This window comes from Mustela nivalis (assembly GCF_964662115.1).
Source record: "Mustela nivalis genome assembly, chromosome: 4".
Classification (NCBI taxonomy): domain Eukaryota; kingdom Metazoa; phylum Chordata; class Mammalia; order Carnivora; family Mustelidae; genus Mustela; species Mustela nivalis.
This window is the reverse complement of record NC_139023.1, coordinates 137,869,236-137,882,939: the sequence shown is the minus strand read 5'-3', so window position 1 is coordinate 137,882,939 and position 13,704 is coordinate 137,869,236. Positions and strand designations below refer to the sequence as shown.

The window sequence follows — 13,704 nt, the reverse complement described above, 5'->3', positions numbered from 1 at the left end:
CTTATACACCGCTTCTCCTAGGTCTTATTTGTTTTTTAAGATTTTATTTATTTATTTGACAGACAGAGATCACAAGTAGACAGGGAGGCGGCCGAGAGAGGAGGAAGCAGGCTCTCCTCAGAGCAGAGAGCCCGATGCGGGGCTCCATCCCAGGACCCTGGGATCATGACCTGAGCTGAAAGCAGAGGCTTTAACCCACTGGGCCACGCAGGCGCCCTTTCCTAGGTCTTCTGCCCATCCAGCTATTCAACAAACCTCCAAGTAAGTTTGAACCTGATAACTTTTTAAACAAGATAAAAAAAAAAAATCACTAACAGTACAATTTCAGGTAGATGGTGACAGGCCAGGATGGTAATTGAATCCAGTAGGAGTGGTTGGAAGGACTTTGAAATGGGAATTTTGAATACCTCATCTGCCTCCCCTTAGGTTCTAAAGGTCAGAGATGAAGAATATTAAGAATACCCCATCATTACTGTTTTTGCCTATCACAAACTTTTTCCAGACCAACCTCCAACCAATGCCCTTAAAATAGATATGCCAGAGATATTGGCTAACCCTGGTCTATCATTCTTCTGCCAATAAAACAGTAACTATAAATAACAGAATACAATTGCTGGAAAAAATGGCAAAGCAAAAGTTCATTCTACATTGACAGATAAAAGCAACATTTTAAATCAGATCAGACTGAAGCACTGACAATATTTAATAAAATGTTTCTAAGCAACAGAGTGGAAGAATCAAAGAGCTTCAACAGAGCTGATATTAATAGAATGAAAAGAGATTCAAAAATAGCCTCATTTTCTTATAAGCAATTCAGTCCGCAAGGTAAAACAAACTCCTTCCCAAAACTCAGCCTATTGAATAATAATCTCTTTACAAACATCCTGAATTTGGCCTCAGCAGGGAATAACCACGTTAGTAGCCAAGTTTTAATATGTATGAAAACTTGGGGAGTAAGTACCGGGGATTAAGTACCGGGGAGCAGCAGTGATTTTGATGCCCTGGCCATGTGATAGACCCTTCTTCAATTCTTGGTTACCAAGATAACCAAAAATAAAAAGGAATACTCAACTTCTCTTTTAAATTTGTTCTAAGCCCATCTAAGTGGAAGTTTTGAAATCCCATTGTTAGTGGCACCTAGCTTTGTCAGCAAGAAAGTCTTTTGAAAGAGAAATTCAAATCTCTGTAATAGGCCAGACTGAGTACTTAATAGATTTGAGTCAAGGGGAATATGTGATCTTTCCTTGTCACCTTCATGCCACAAGACTAAGAATACTTTAATACTTGTAGATCTTTGAAATTACAGCTTAGGAGTCAGTAAACATTCTCATTAGCTTTTTCAAAAGATGAGTACAGTGTGTGTGAATGCCCTTTTAAAATAACAGTCTAGAGAAGGCCTGTGGCATACAAATGTGTATCCTCAGCTCTTTCTCACTCTGCATTTAAAGAAAAAAATAAAGGAAAAAAAAAAAGGGAAAAAAAGGAAACCCCTGTGCAGGCTACTGGTCTGATTGACAGACCAGTACTGGATACTTTGATTTCTCCATTTCTGCAGCCAGCTGGAGGTGGGAATAGAGTCAAGGAAGGAAACTCTATGGATCATTTCATTGGCGAAAAAGATGTTTAGTGAAATACATACATACACGCGTACATTCAGGGAACCACCGTTTTTAGGGTTATTTGATGGCTAACCACTCTGAGAAAACTCACCAAAAATATGTAGTGTGTGTGTCCACTTAAGCCCATGAGAGATGATTTGTAAGATCAGGACCCATAACTTTGGTCCCAATAAGTTCCAGTCCAGTGAGTGCATACCTCCTGCCCAAACAAGCCTGACTTTTCTCCATGATGTTTCTTTCTACACTCCAGACACAAATTCCAAAACACTGGTCTGTTCTTTTCAACCATCTTCAATTTCAAAATTAACTTATACTCATCCAGTCCTTTTTCTTGAGTTTCCTTGGTGGATTTTTTTTTTTTAAGATTTAAAAATTTTTTTTAATTTATTTGACACAGAGAGAGAGATCACAAGTAGGCAGAGATGCGGCAGAGAGAGAGGGGAAAGCAGGATCCCTGATGAGCAGAGAGCCCGATGGGGGGCTCAATCCCAGGACCCTGAGATCCCAACCCGAGACTAAGGCAGAGGCTTAACCCACTGAGCCAACCAGGCACCCCCTTGGTGGACATTTTTGAGACAGGGGTTTGACACTATGGTTTTCATTGTTTTTATTATTCCTAGCACCTTTTAATATACCTCAGTGAAAATGTAAAGTCACCCAAAAGTAAAATGTTTAAATTTTTTATAGAAAATGATTAGCACAACGTCCGTTTTAAATCATTGTCACAAAGGCTGAAATTAAGCTGCCAACTGCTCCTACCATTTTTCTAAGGTATCCATTATAGTGTGCCTCCCCTGACTTTTTAAACTATTATGCATCTTGGGTTCTATAATAACTATATGAGGGAGTCAGAGATGTGAGACAGAAATTGAGTGCAAGGTTAATGTTCTTTTACTTGGGCTCCATCCCTAATACTCTGCTGATATAGCCATTTTTCATTGTAATAATATAATGGCATTTTCATTCAGACATACTGCCTGCATTAATGCTGTCTGTCCTGATGTCAGCATGTATATTTAAATTGCACCACTCCACACAGCAAAATATTAGGTAAGCCATAGCTCATGGCAGTAAAAAACAGTGCTGAATTGATAGAGAAATTAAACTGCTTCTAATTATAAATTGCATTTTATCTTTGAGAGTCAAACTATGAACTATGCTTTGCATTGCTCTAAATTAGCCTTAAAATGACCCTCGTAGGTAAATCAACTGATTTGACTTAACCTGGAGAGAACCTTGCAAATAAATCCTGAGTGGCAAGGCATGAATTACCCTCATTGCTTGCTGCTTCTTCAAGAGCCCAAGCTCTTAAATCATGATTGAAAAGATTGAGAAGTGGTGCTGAACCATGAAATAATCTCTCCAGGCACAAGAGCTTTGGGGAAGAGCAAAGAATGCTGAACTAAGAAGCAAAATACTTGTTTTCTTATCTGGCTCAGCCAATAACTAGCTATGTGAACACAGTTTAGACCACATTTATTGTCACTGTAGTTGCTTTAGGTGGCTGCCAGTTGCCATACAGACCAAATCCAAGCTCCCAGTGTGGCTTTCAATTTCAGCCACTGTTCTGCTCCAACTGTCTGAGAGGTGATCTTGTTTAGTGGTAAGGTGTCCACTCTGCTGTGAATCCTCAGTCGGCCACTGGTGAGTTATATGTTCTTGGGCAAACTATTTAACTTCTCTGGCACTCAATTTCCTAATTTAGAAATGAGAGGTAATAACCATAGCTGCCTTGTTGGGTTGTGGTGACGATTAAATGTGTTGAAATGGCCATGTCCTTAGTATTGTACCTGTAAAAAGTAAGTACTCTGTGTTTGCTAAAGAAAAAGGAGTCTCTTCACAACCCACACTTTAAACCCATCTGCTGTGCACTGCTTTCCCAAATGAATGTACATGCATTCAGAATCGATGGACAATTGTTGAGTTGCATTAGAGGCGCAGACATGTTGTTGTGTTCAAGGTGTCTGAAAGCAATGAGACTGATTTTCTTTTGATGCCTGATCCGCTTCATAGTGACCCTTCATGTGTCCTCTTCTGTTTCTTTGTTCCCTGTATATGTAAGCCTGAGAGATGTTGTTTCCTCTGAAGAATCACTTCTCACCCACGCCACGTCTCCCAACAAATTTCCATTCTTCTTTCAATACCACCTCTCCTGTGAAGCCTTCCCTGACTCCCCAAGTTCGTAAGTCACTGTCTTTTCACAGCAGTTTTTAAATGGCTACAAATTCCTTGACATTCTTCTCATTCAGAGTTAGGATCCATGTTCCTTCCCCCTGCTACTAGGTGGACTTGCAGCTGCTTCATCAGAGAGGGTATGTGGAAGAAGTGAAATTCATGTCTTATGAAGCCAGGTCATGAGAAGTGATAAGGCTTCCACCTGGTTTGCTGGGACACCTGCACTTGGAGCCTGAGGCTGCTGCACATGAGGAAAACTGGCTGTGTATGTGAGCTCTCTGGTCAGTAGTCATAGTCATCACGCCTTCCCAGTGGGGTCCCAAACATTATGCAACACACACAAGCCATTAGTATGCGATCTCTTCTGTGCCCTTTCCAAATTCCTAACCCACCAAATCTGTGAGAAATGAAAAAGGTTGCTTCAAGCCACTAAGTCCTGGGCTAATTTATTCCATGGCAGAGTAACTAGAACATTTTGTCTCTGACTGCAAAAGACTTTGTATGTATCACCATTATAGCACTCAGTAACACTGCAGAATAGTGATTTTTATTTGTCCTACTCACTGGATTGTGAACTCCACAAAGACAGGAATCCTGCTTTATTTGTATGTTAGCATGGAATATGGTGACTGGCACCTAACAGATGTTCAATATATGTTTGTTGAGAAAATTATTTCTTAAAGAGTACAGATGTCAAATGTTAAGTTATGGTAAATTAAGATATAATTTTAGTTTATAATCACCAGAAGTTTTTGTTCAGTGCCCCAAGCTCTATGAATTCTCAAAAAATGGATATAATGGACAGCAGTGCTTGTATATCTGTATAGACATTTGATGCATATGAATGTACATACCCCTTTGTGTGCATTCTTTCACCCCAGACTCCCTGCCCCCACCTCACCAGCACCTACATTTATTGGGCTTTTCACTTAAAGTGATCATCTAATTTGGACTAGCTTAGAGAAAATTCTTCTTTCCTCCTGGCCCTAAATCATGCCTACGTATATAAAAGCCTTCCTGGAAGCCAACCTTGTTAAATTAATACAGAACAGGATGAGAAGCTGGCCTCTGAGTTCCAAACCAAGGGGCAGTCAGACTGCAAGATTCTTAACAGATTCTTTCATGGGAAATGCACACACCCTTTAACTAGCAGTGGCTTGCATATTGTTCTCTATTTTTACTCAGTTTAAGTAAGCCAAGAAAGTACAGAGTTTTTGTTTTCATTGCCAGCTTTAGCTGACTATATATAGATACGATATTATATGCTCACGTAGACATGTAACATATATATGTATATTCACGCCAAGTTTTTTCCACTGGGTTAGCAGCCTGATTTGGCTCGACTCCGTAGCTTAGAGCTCCTGGTAATACTTCAGGGAATGCTGTTCACTTGCTCCTCCATGTGCTATGCTGGGGAAATCTGTGCCATCCCTGCTAAATGCCAAGCAGGAGCCTCATTCTGGCTTCATTTATTTTGTTGGGTTTGAGGTAAATCTTTGATTCAGTGTCTACATGCAAAATTTTGCCACTTCTCAAATGTCTAATTCTATAAATAGGATTTAAGAGACCATGTGAGTCAACAAGCATGTAAAAGGGCTGAGATTGAAATAAACATGAAATTGACTCAAAAAGTGACATCACAGACTCTGAGATTGGGATTTATGGGGGGGATGCCAGCCTGTGAACCACGGAAGTGGAAGGTGGGATTTTCTGGGATGGGACAGTGCCTGCAAGACCATGCAATGAAAACTGAGGGTCAGGGAGAAGGAATACATTGGCGGAGCAGTTGCTGCCCTGTGGGCCCTGGACTGAAAAGAGTCCACATTCAGGAATCTGTTAAGTTACATAATGAAAAATAAAAGAGGGGTCAAACATTTACTGAGCACCGATTAGTCATGTGCCAGGAATTTTTCTAGATACTTTACTTGTTGGCCCATGTGCTTTGCACCACCCTCATGGCAAGTTACATGATCCCTGGGTCTGTTTCCTCATCTGAGACAATGGTTCTCACTCCCAAGGTTGTTTTACCCCACTTCCACCACCATGTTCAAGACTGTACCCTCCCTTCACTGAGATTAGAGCATCTAGTGTGAAGTCACTGTGCTTCTGAATTTTTCATTATCTTCACTGACATTTGTTATTGTTTTTCTTTCCTGACTTCAGAAAAATTTTTCCAAGGCCCCTCCTTTGATCCCAAATTTCCTCTCTCTTCTATCTTCAAATATTACTTCTGAAGCTGCCCTTTCCCCTCAGACTCTAAATTTTGTTTCCCAATTTATTTTGTTGTATTTCTTTTCAGTGTTCCAGCATTCATTTATGCACCACACCCAGTGCTTGAAACCCAGAGACATCCTCTTGACTGCTCTCTCTTCCAGAGACTCTCTTCAGTGTCTACTTCAAGAAATGTTGAACTCCCAAACCCCTGAGGTTCAAGTCCCTCTAAATATGGTTGAAAAAATTTTCCCAACTTTATCTTCTACTGCTCTTCATATCACATTTTCTAGATCTATCAGCTTATTTGTTACTCTCTACAATATGCCCCAGACTGCCTGAATTTTTCCACATTTGTACCTTAATACATATATATGTATATATATGCAAAGTATATATATATATATGCAAAAATATATATATTTTTTCTTCTGCCTTCTCTGTCCATTAAATCTTACTTATACCTCAGAGTAAATCTTACATTGCACCTCTCCCTCCCAGAATACTTACACAAGATCTGCCACAAAATGAAATTTCTGTCTTCCATGGGTATCAACCTATTTCTATGCAAGAGCAAACAACCCTCAAATCTCAGGGGCTTAAAGTTTCATACCCTCATTGCATATATATTGTGTATCCCTTCATTCTGGGACCCAGCCTAAAGGATCAACCCAATCTGGGTTACTCTTTTGGCTGACAGAAAGAACAAGTGAGCTGAGAGAAACTCACAATGACTCTTGCATCTTTTGCTTGGAGGCAGCACACCTCTGGTTCTCTTGCATTCCATTGGCCAAAGAATATCACATGGCCAAGTCCAAAGTCATGGGAATGAAGATGTCTAATCATCTTCCAGGGAAAGGAGAAGTACATAATTGCAAATCTGATCTCATGGTACTTTACTTGTATCTTTACGAGAGCATGAAGCACAGTACCTCTTATTTTACTTTTATTTGAGGTAAGTAATAAGTTTTGATCATTATTGTATCTCTCATACTTGTCTTATATATTGAGATACTGAAATATTTAGAGACGTTAAAATACTCTAAGTTGCTTAATGTAGAACACCTAATTTCATTTTTCAATAAAACTTCTTTGTATTGGGCAAGTATTGCATTCAATAAATATTTATTGAGCACTGATTATAATTAATTTACTCTTTAAAAAAAAAAAGAAAAAGAGCCCCAAGTGGCCATATAGAGTGAATTTGATTGACTCCCTAGTAGGCTTTTCACTAAAGGAATAGTAGCAGTCAGGGTTTTCAAGCACAATGAGACTTTGTACAGGATATCAAGCACTTACAAAATCATAGGCTAGTGCTAGTAGTTGTAAACCACCATCAGACTTCTGATTTTAAAGACATACACCACAAGTGAAAATCAGATAGTATCAGAAGGCTGATACTGTTGTCACCTCTACTGCTAAAACAATCGCTTCCCATTCTTACTGAGCTGAGTACCACACACTGAAATGCCACATCCAGCTAAAAACTTCAGGCCTCAATAGTACAGAATGACCTCTGCTCCTCTTCCACCTTCCACAAGTATATCTCATTGTGAAAATATGTTCACTTCCAGAACCCTAGCTGCAAGGGAGTCAAATAAATGTCGCTTTTGGTTTTTGAGCTAAGTGTGTTTTAGAAAGATAGATGCACGGATGGGAGCATTATGCTGAGTGCCTCATGTCATAGGCAGCACCTCCATGAGGCTAGCTGTACCCTCTTGCACAGGAGTCATGGAACTTTATCTCCCATCCACACTCTGATGTTTGGGATAATTGCTTAATATTTCATCATGAACATGGAGACTGACTTCATAGCATTGCTGTAGGAAATATTTGGTCATATTAAAGCACAGAAAATAGGTGGTAACTAGTGTCATTTATTAAAATGCAGTTTAAGTTGAGTGCTGTTGGGTCTGTTTAGGGACTTTGACTAAATTCTGAAGTAAGATGGGACTCCGAAAATAGCTCTCATCTACCAGCATGAATCAAGGATAATGTGATGGTAGAAGACAAGAAGATAAAAGAGGGAACATGAAAAGCAAGAAATTGGGTATTAACTGAAGTACATGACAAGCTTCAACTACTCCTAGAAGATATGATGCTGAGACTTGTCTGGCTATGTAAGAAAATAGAAGTCTATGAAGGAAGGTCTTTGATTTCTCAAACTTCCTCTCTAAAAGATGGAACCTGGGGTGAGAACTAGAGTTTGCAAGCTGAATAATATAGATAGAAAGCAACCTCTCAGGTCTTTCCTTTGGAATATTCCCTGAAATTACGATTCACTTCAAAAAATATGTTTAATATTGAAATACTAAGCCAGTATTGAAAGAAATTCTATATCAAAAAATATCCCTTATCACACAACTACCTTTATTTTTTCATGTCCTACTTTGGTCTTGTCATGTGTATATTTATTCCTTCAATTATTGTGCTCCTTCTAGGAGCCAGACACTGGTCTGAGTGCTGGTATACCACGGTGAACAGGAAGGAGACAACATGTATCCTCATGGAAGTTATATTCCAGTGGGAGAGTGAGATCATGAACAAGTAATAAATAAAATAAGAGCAGGATGTGTCAAGGTGCTCTGCAGAAACAAAGGGATGCAGGGGACCACTTTATTTAGGAAGGTCTGGGAAGGCCTCTCTGAAAATGGTTATAATCTCAATGTGTATACACATATAGGTACTGGGAAACCAAACTTCTTCTTTTTTTTTTTTAAACATCAATTTATATGCCTTTTTATTTATCTTTAAAGGGTATGAGTCATATATATTGGAAGCTAAGTAAATATTTAGTATATACTTTTTGTTTTGTTTTCTTTTCTTTTCAGCGTAACAGTATTCATTGTTTTTTCACCACACCCAGTGCTCCATGCAATACGTGCCCTCCATAATACCCACTACCTGGCTCCCCCAACCTCCCAACCCCGCCCCTTCAAAACCCTCAGATTGTTTTTCAGAGTCCATAGTCTCTCATGGTTCACCTCCCCTTCCAATTTCCCTCAACTCCCTTCTCCTCTCCATCTCCCCTTGTCCTCCATGCTATTTGTTATGCTCCACAAATAAGTGAAACCATATGATAATTGACTCTCTCTGCCTGACTTATTTCACTCAGCATAATCTCTCCCAGTCCCGTCCATGTTGCTACAAAAGTTGGGTATTCATCCTTTCTGATGGAGGCATAATACTCCATAGTGTATATGGACCACATCTTCCTTATCCATTCGTCTGTTGAAGGGCATCTTGGTTCTTTTCACAGTTTGGTGACCGTGGCCATTGCTGCTATAAACATTGGGGTACAGATGGCCCTTCTTTTCACTACATCTGTATCTTTGGGGTAAATACCCAGGAGTGCAATTGCAGGGTCATAGGGAATCTCTATTTTTAATTTCTTGAGGAATCTCCACACTGTTTTCCAACAGCTTGCATTCCCACCAACAGTGTAAGAGGGTTCCCCTTTCTCCACATCCTCTCCAACACATGTTGTTTCCTGTCTTGCTAATTTTGGCCATTCTGACTGGTGTAAGGTGATATCTCAATGTGGTTTTAATTTGAATCTCCCTGATGGCTAGTGATGATGAACATTTTTTCATGTGTCTGATAGCCATTTGTATGTCTTCTTTGGAGAAGTGTCTGTTCATATCTTCTGCCCATTTTTTAATATGATTGTCTGTTTTGTGTGTGTTGAGTTTGAGTTCTTTATAGATCCTGGATATCAACCTTTGTTCTGTACTGTCATTTGCAAATATCTTCTCCCATTCCGTGGGTTGCCTCTTTGTTTTGTTGACTCTTTCCTTTGCTGTGCAGAAGCTTTTGCTCTTGATGAAGTCCCAAAAGTCCATCTTCGCTTTTGTTTCCTTTGCCTTTGGAGACATATCTTTAAAGAAGTTGCTGTGGCTGATATCAAAGAGGCTACTGCCTATGTTCTCCTCTAGGATTCTGATGGATTCCTGTCTCATGTTGAGGTCTTTTATCTATTTTGAATTTATCTTTGTGTATGGTGTAAGAGAATGGTCGAGTTTCATTCTTCTACATATAGATGTCCAGTTTTCCCAGCACCATTTATTGAAGAGACTGTCTTTCTTCCACTGTATATTTTTTCCCGGGAGACCAAACTTCTATACTGAATTAGATAATGCTTTGGATATTGGTTACAATTTATTTCTTTCTCCTAAAATAGTATTACTATGTCCTGGTTGTTTAGGACTTCAGGCTTAACTCCAGTTTTAGGTAACAGGCAAGAAGATATATACTTACACTTTATTACAATTTGTCATACATGCAATTAATCTATATTTTATCTACTTAAAATATGGATGTTTCAATATAGCATTCATGTGCTATAAATAATGTAAAATTGTGTATTGTAGGATTTTACTAGAAGAGCTTAATAGCATGTAAAACATCATGCATGCCAAGGACCAGACACTCATTAATTGCTCTTCATCTAGTTTTCTGTATTTTATACACATCCTTATTATACCACCTATCATACTGACTTTCAGCTATTTATATACACCTCTTCGTTTCTCATTACATAGTACATACAATGATAATGATTACTATTTGTTGAATTCACGCCTTTTGGTTTCCCTCAGATTGAAAGTAACCATCACAATTTGTTATCCATCCGTCCCTCGTACCCAATATCTCAACAGGGAAGCTTAATGGAAGCCCAGGAGCATGCACATAGACATTTCTTCCTCTCTAGTCATGTGGAGACAAGAATGCCAGGAGAAAAGCTGCTCTGCAGCTTAGAGGAAACAGACACTTCATAGCAAACTGATGTTCATTTATGTTGCAAGTGATTGTGATGAATGTAAAAAGAAAGTGGGAAGATTTTCCTAGCTTGTACTAGAAAAATGACAGAACTCAAGACATGGGATAGTCAAAGTGAAAGTCAGAGAGGTAGGCTTTGCTTCAAGTTTCTCTGGAGTTTCACGAACTAAACTGTGTTCCACATAAAGAGCCTAATTAGTAACCATTCTCTTTTCTCAGGCTACTAGTCAGTGTTCTGCAAATATGTTTTTCATCATCATTACTTAAAGAATCTAACTCCTAAAGACATCTCAGTAGTAAGTACTTTGAGGAGAGCAGAAAATTAATCTTAAGCACCTATCATTTGTGGTTACTAAATGACTCAAGGCAAAAACCCAGCCCAGTCTGGTTCTCAAAGTTTCACATGTAGCAGGATCACCTGAAGAGCTTATGAAAGCACGGATTGCTTCCCCAACCGCTGAGATTCTGATTTAGTAGATCTTAATTGGGGCCCAAGAATTCACATTTCTTTTTTTTTTTTTTTAAGATTTTATTTATTTGACAGAGAGAGATCACAAGTAGGCAGAGAGGCAGACAGAGAGAGAGAGGAGGAAGCAGGCTCCCTGCAGAGCAGAGAGCCCGACACGGGACTCGATCCCAGGACCCCGAGATCATGACCTGAGCCGAAGGCAGCGGCTTAACTCACTGAGCCACCCAGGCGCCCCACATTTCTAACAAATATCCCAAGTGATGCTAATTCTCCTTGACTAGGGACCACATTATGAGAACCACTTACCTCACTCATCTCCTGTGCTAGTCTCCGGGCAGGATCATGTAGGTCGGCATGCCTTCTCATAAACTCTTCCTACCATTCCTGTCTAATGGGATGGGATGCCAGATGATGACTGCAACAATGCCCAGGCATGCTACACCTAAAAAAACAAAGAGATGAAGTTATGAAAAAAGGGAAGTGAGGAAAGATATACATTTAGTTGGAACGGAAGCAAAAAACAGATATCCCACACATTCTACAATACCAAAATTTATACTCTCTCAAGGATAGGGCATGCCTTCTTTAGAGTACCTCTACAAGGACTTAAAACTATCTAATTCACAAAAGTTCTTTTTTTAAAATATTCTTTTAAAATTTAAATTAAATTAGCCAAGGTATACTACATCATTAGTATTTTACATAATGTTCAATGATTCATTAGTTAAATATTATATCCAATGCTCACCATATCACATGCCCTAAAAAGTTCTCTTTGAATCCTCTCAATAGCACACTGTCCTTACCCAAATTTACTGATAATCCTTCCTTCCCATCCCTTCTATTGTTCCATGTAAAGACAATGCTGAATGGTTTGCAGTCATAACATTAATGATAAAGATAACCTTAGACATACATTTGATTTTCACAACTCAGTGTCAACTGGGCACACTTTGTGTTTTGAGATTAAAATGAAATTGGCTCAAATCTCTTGTTCATATAGTCTGGGAAATACTCTGAGCCTCCCAAAGTCCCCATGGATTTCACTGGGTTATGTTTTTGCTTAGTCACCTCTAGCTACCATTTTCTCTTCAACTCAATTCTAGATCTCACTCTCTCCTTACTTCTTGAATTTGACCCTTTAGCTGCACTGTTTAATCGCCCAAATGGGAAACATAATTATTATATGGTTTCATTCTTACGTGGAACATAAGGAATAGTGCCAAGGACCACAGAGGAAGGGAGGGAAAACTGGAAAGAAATCAGAGAGGGAGTCAAATCATGAGAGATTCTGGACTCAGGAAACAAACTGAGGGTTACATAAGGGAGGGATGTGGGGAGATGAGGTAACCTCACGATGGGTATTAAGGAGGGCATGTGTCGTGATGAGCACTGAGTGTTAATACACAACTACTGAGTCGTTGAACACTACATCAAAAACTAATGACGTACTATATGCTGGCTAACTGAACCTAATAATATAAATAAATAAATTTAATTTAATTTTTTAAAAAAAGGAAATACAGCTGTTGAACCCATATTTCCTCTCAAACATTTTTTATTCAAAGCTCTTTTGTATTGTGGACTCTGCTGAAGAGTTGTAGATAATAGTAGGAGATTCCACAACTTCCTAACATAAACTTAAAATTGAATATTAGGTATCTATTTTTTAAGTGAAATGGTCATTAACATGGAAAAAAGATAAGGGAAGGTGTGGAGCCACACATAGATAAAGCCACTCTTTGAAATCTATTAATGCTTGGAATTGTTTTAACTCTTAGATTCATTCATTCATTCAACAAATATTTATTGAAAAACCACTATGTCACAGGTACTGTGAAAAACATTGCAGGTACAGTAACTAATAAGACAGGATAGTGTTGGAGATAGACAAATGAGAAGGTTAATACTGTGGAATGTACTAGGTTCATATTCCATAAGACAAGTTGAACCCAGGAAAAGAGAGCTTCCCGGAGGTAGTAACCTCTAAGCTGTTATCTGAAGGATGAGTTGGAATGACCCAGGTGAAGAGGGAAGTATAGACAGAAATGTGACTGGAGAGTTGCACAAGGACCAGATAATAAAAGTCCTGAAAGATCATGCTAAGGATTTGTTCTTTCACATGTATAGTGTGAATCTTAGTGCCTAGTATATAATAAGTTCTCAGTAAATTTTATCCTGTATTATTTATTTTGGGGTAAAAGGAAGTCAATGAAAGACTTTTTTTCAATGAAGGATTTTAAGTAGTGTATATGTGTCAGGGTGAGATGTATTGACATAGTAGTTGCGTTTTGCAAGCTCCCTTGACTACAAGGAGGAAAACAGATTGTAGAGGATTAACATTAGAAGTAGTGAGGCAGGGGCGCCTGGGTGGCTCAGTGGGTTAAGCCTGAGGGGGTTAAGGCTCAGGTCATGATCTCAGGGTTCTGGGATCGAGCCCCACATGGGGCT

At 39.0% G+C, this 13,704-nt stretch overlaps 1 long non-coding RNA gene across 1 annotated transcript in view; it reads right to left on the bottom strand.

The window, feature by feature from the left end:
• Window positions 1-13,704, bottom strand: part of LOC309862901 — an 88,317-nt gene that overhangs the window by 24,627 nt on the left and 49,986 nt on the right. The window contains exon 2 of the long non-coding RNA XR_014310780.1: window positions 11,560-11,695. This is a non-coding gene — a long non-coding RNA (uncharacterized lncRNA). The remainder of the gene's footprint in view (window positions 1-11,559; window positions 11,696-13,704) is intronic.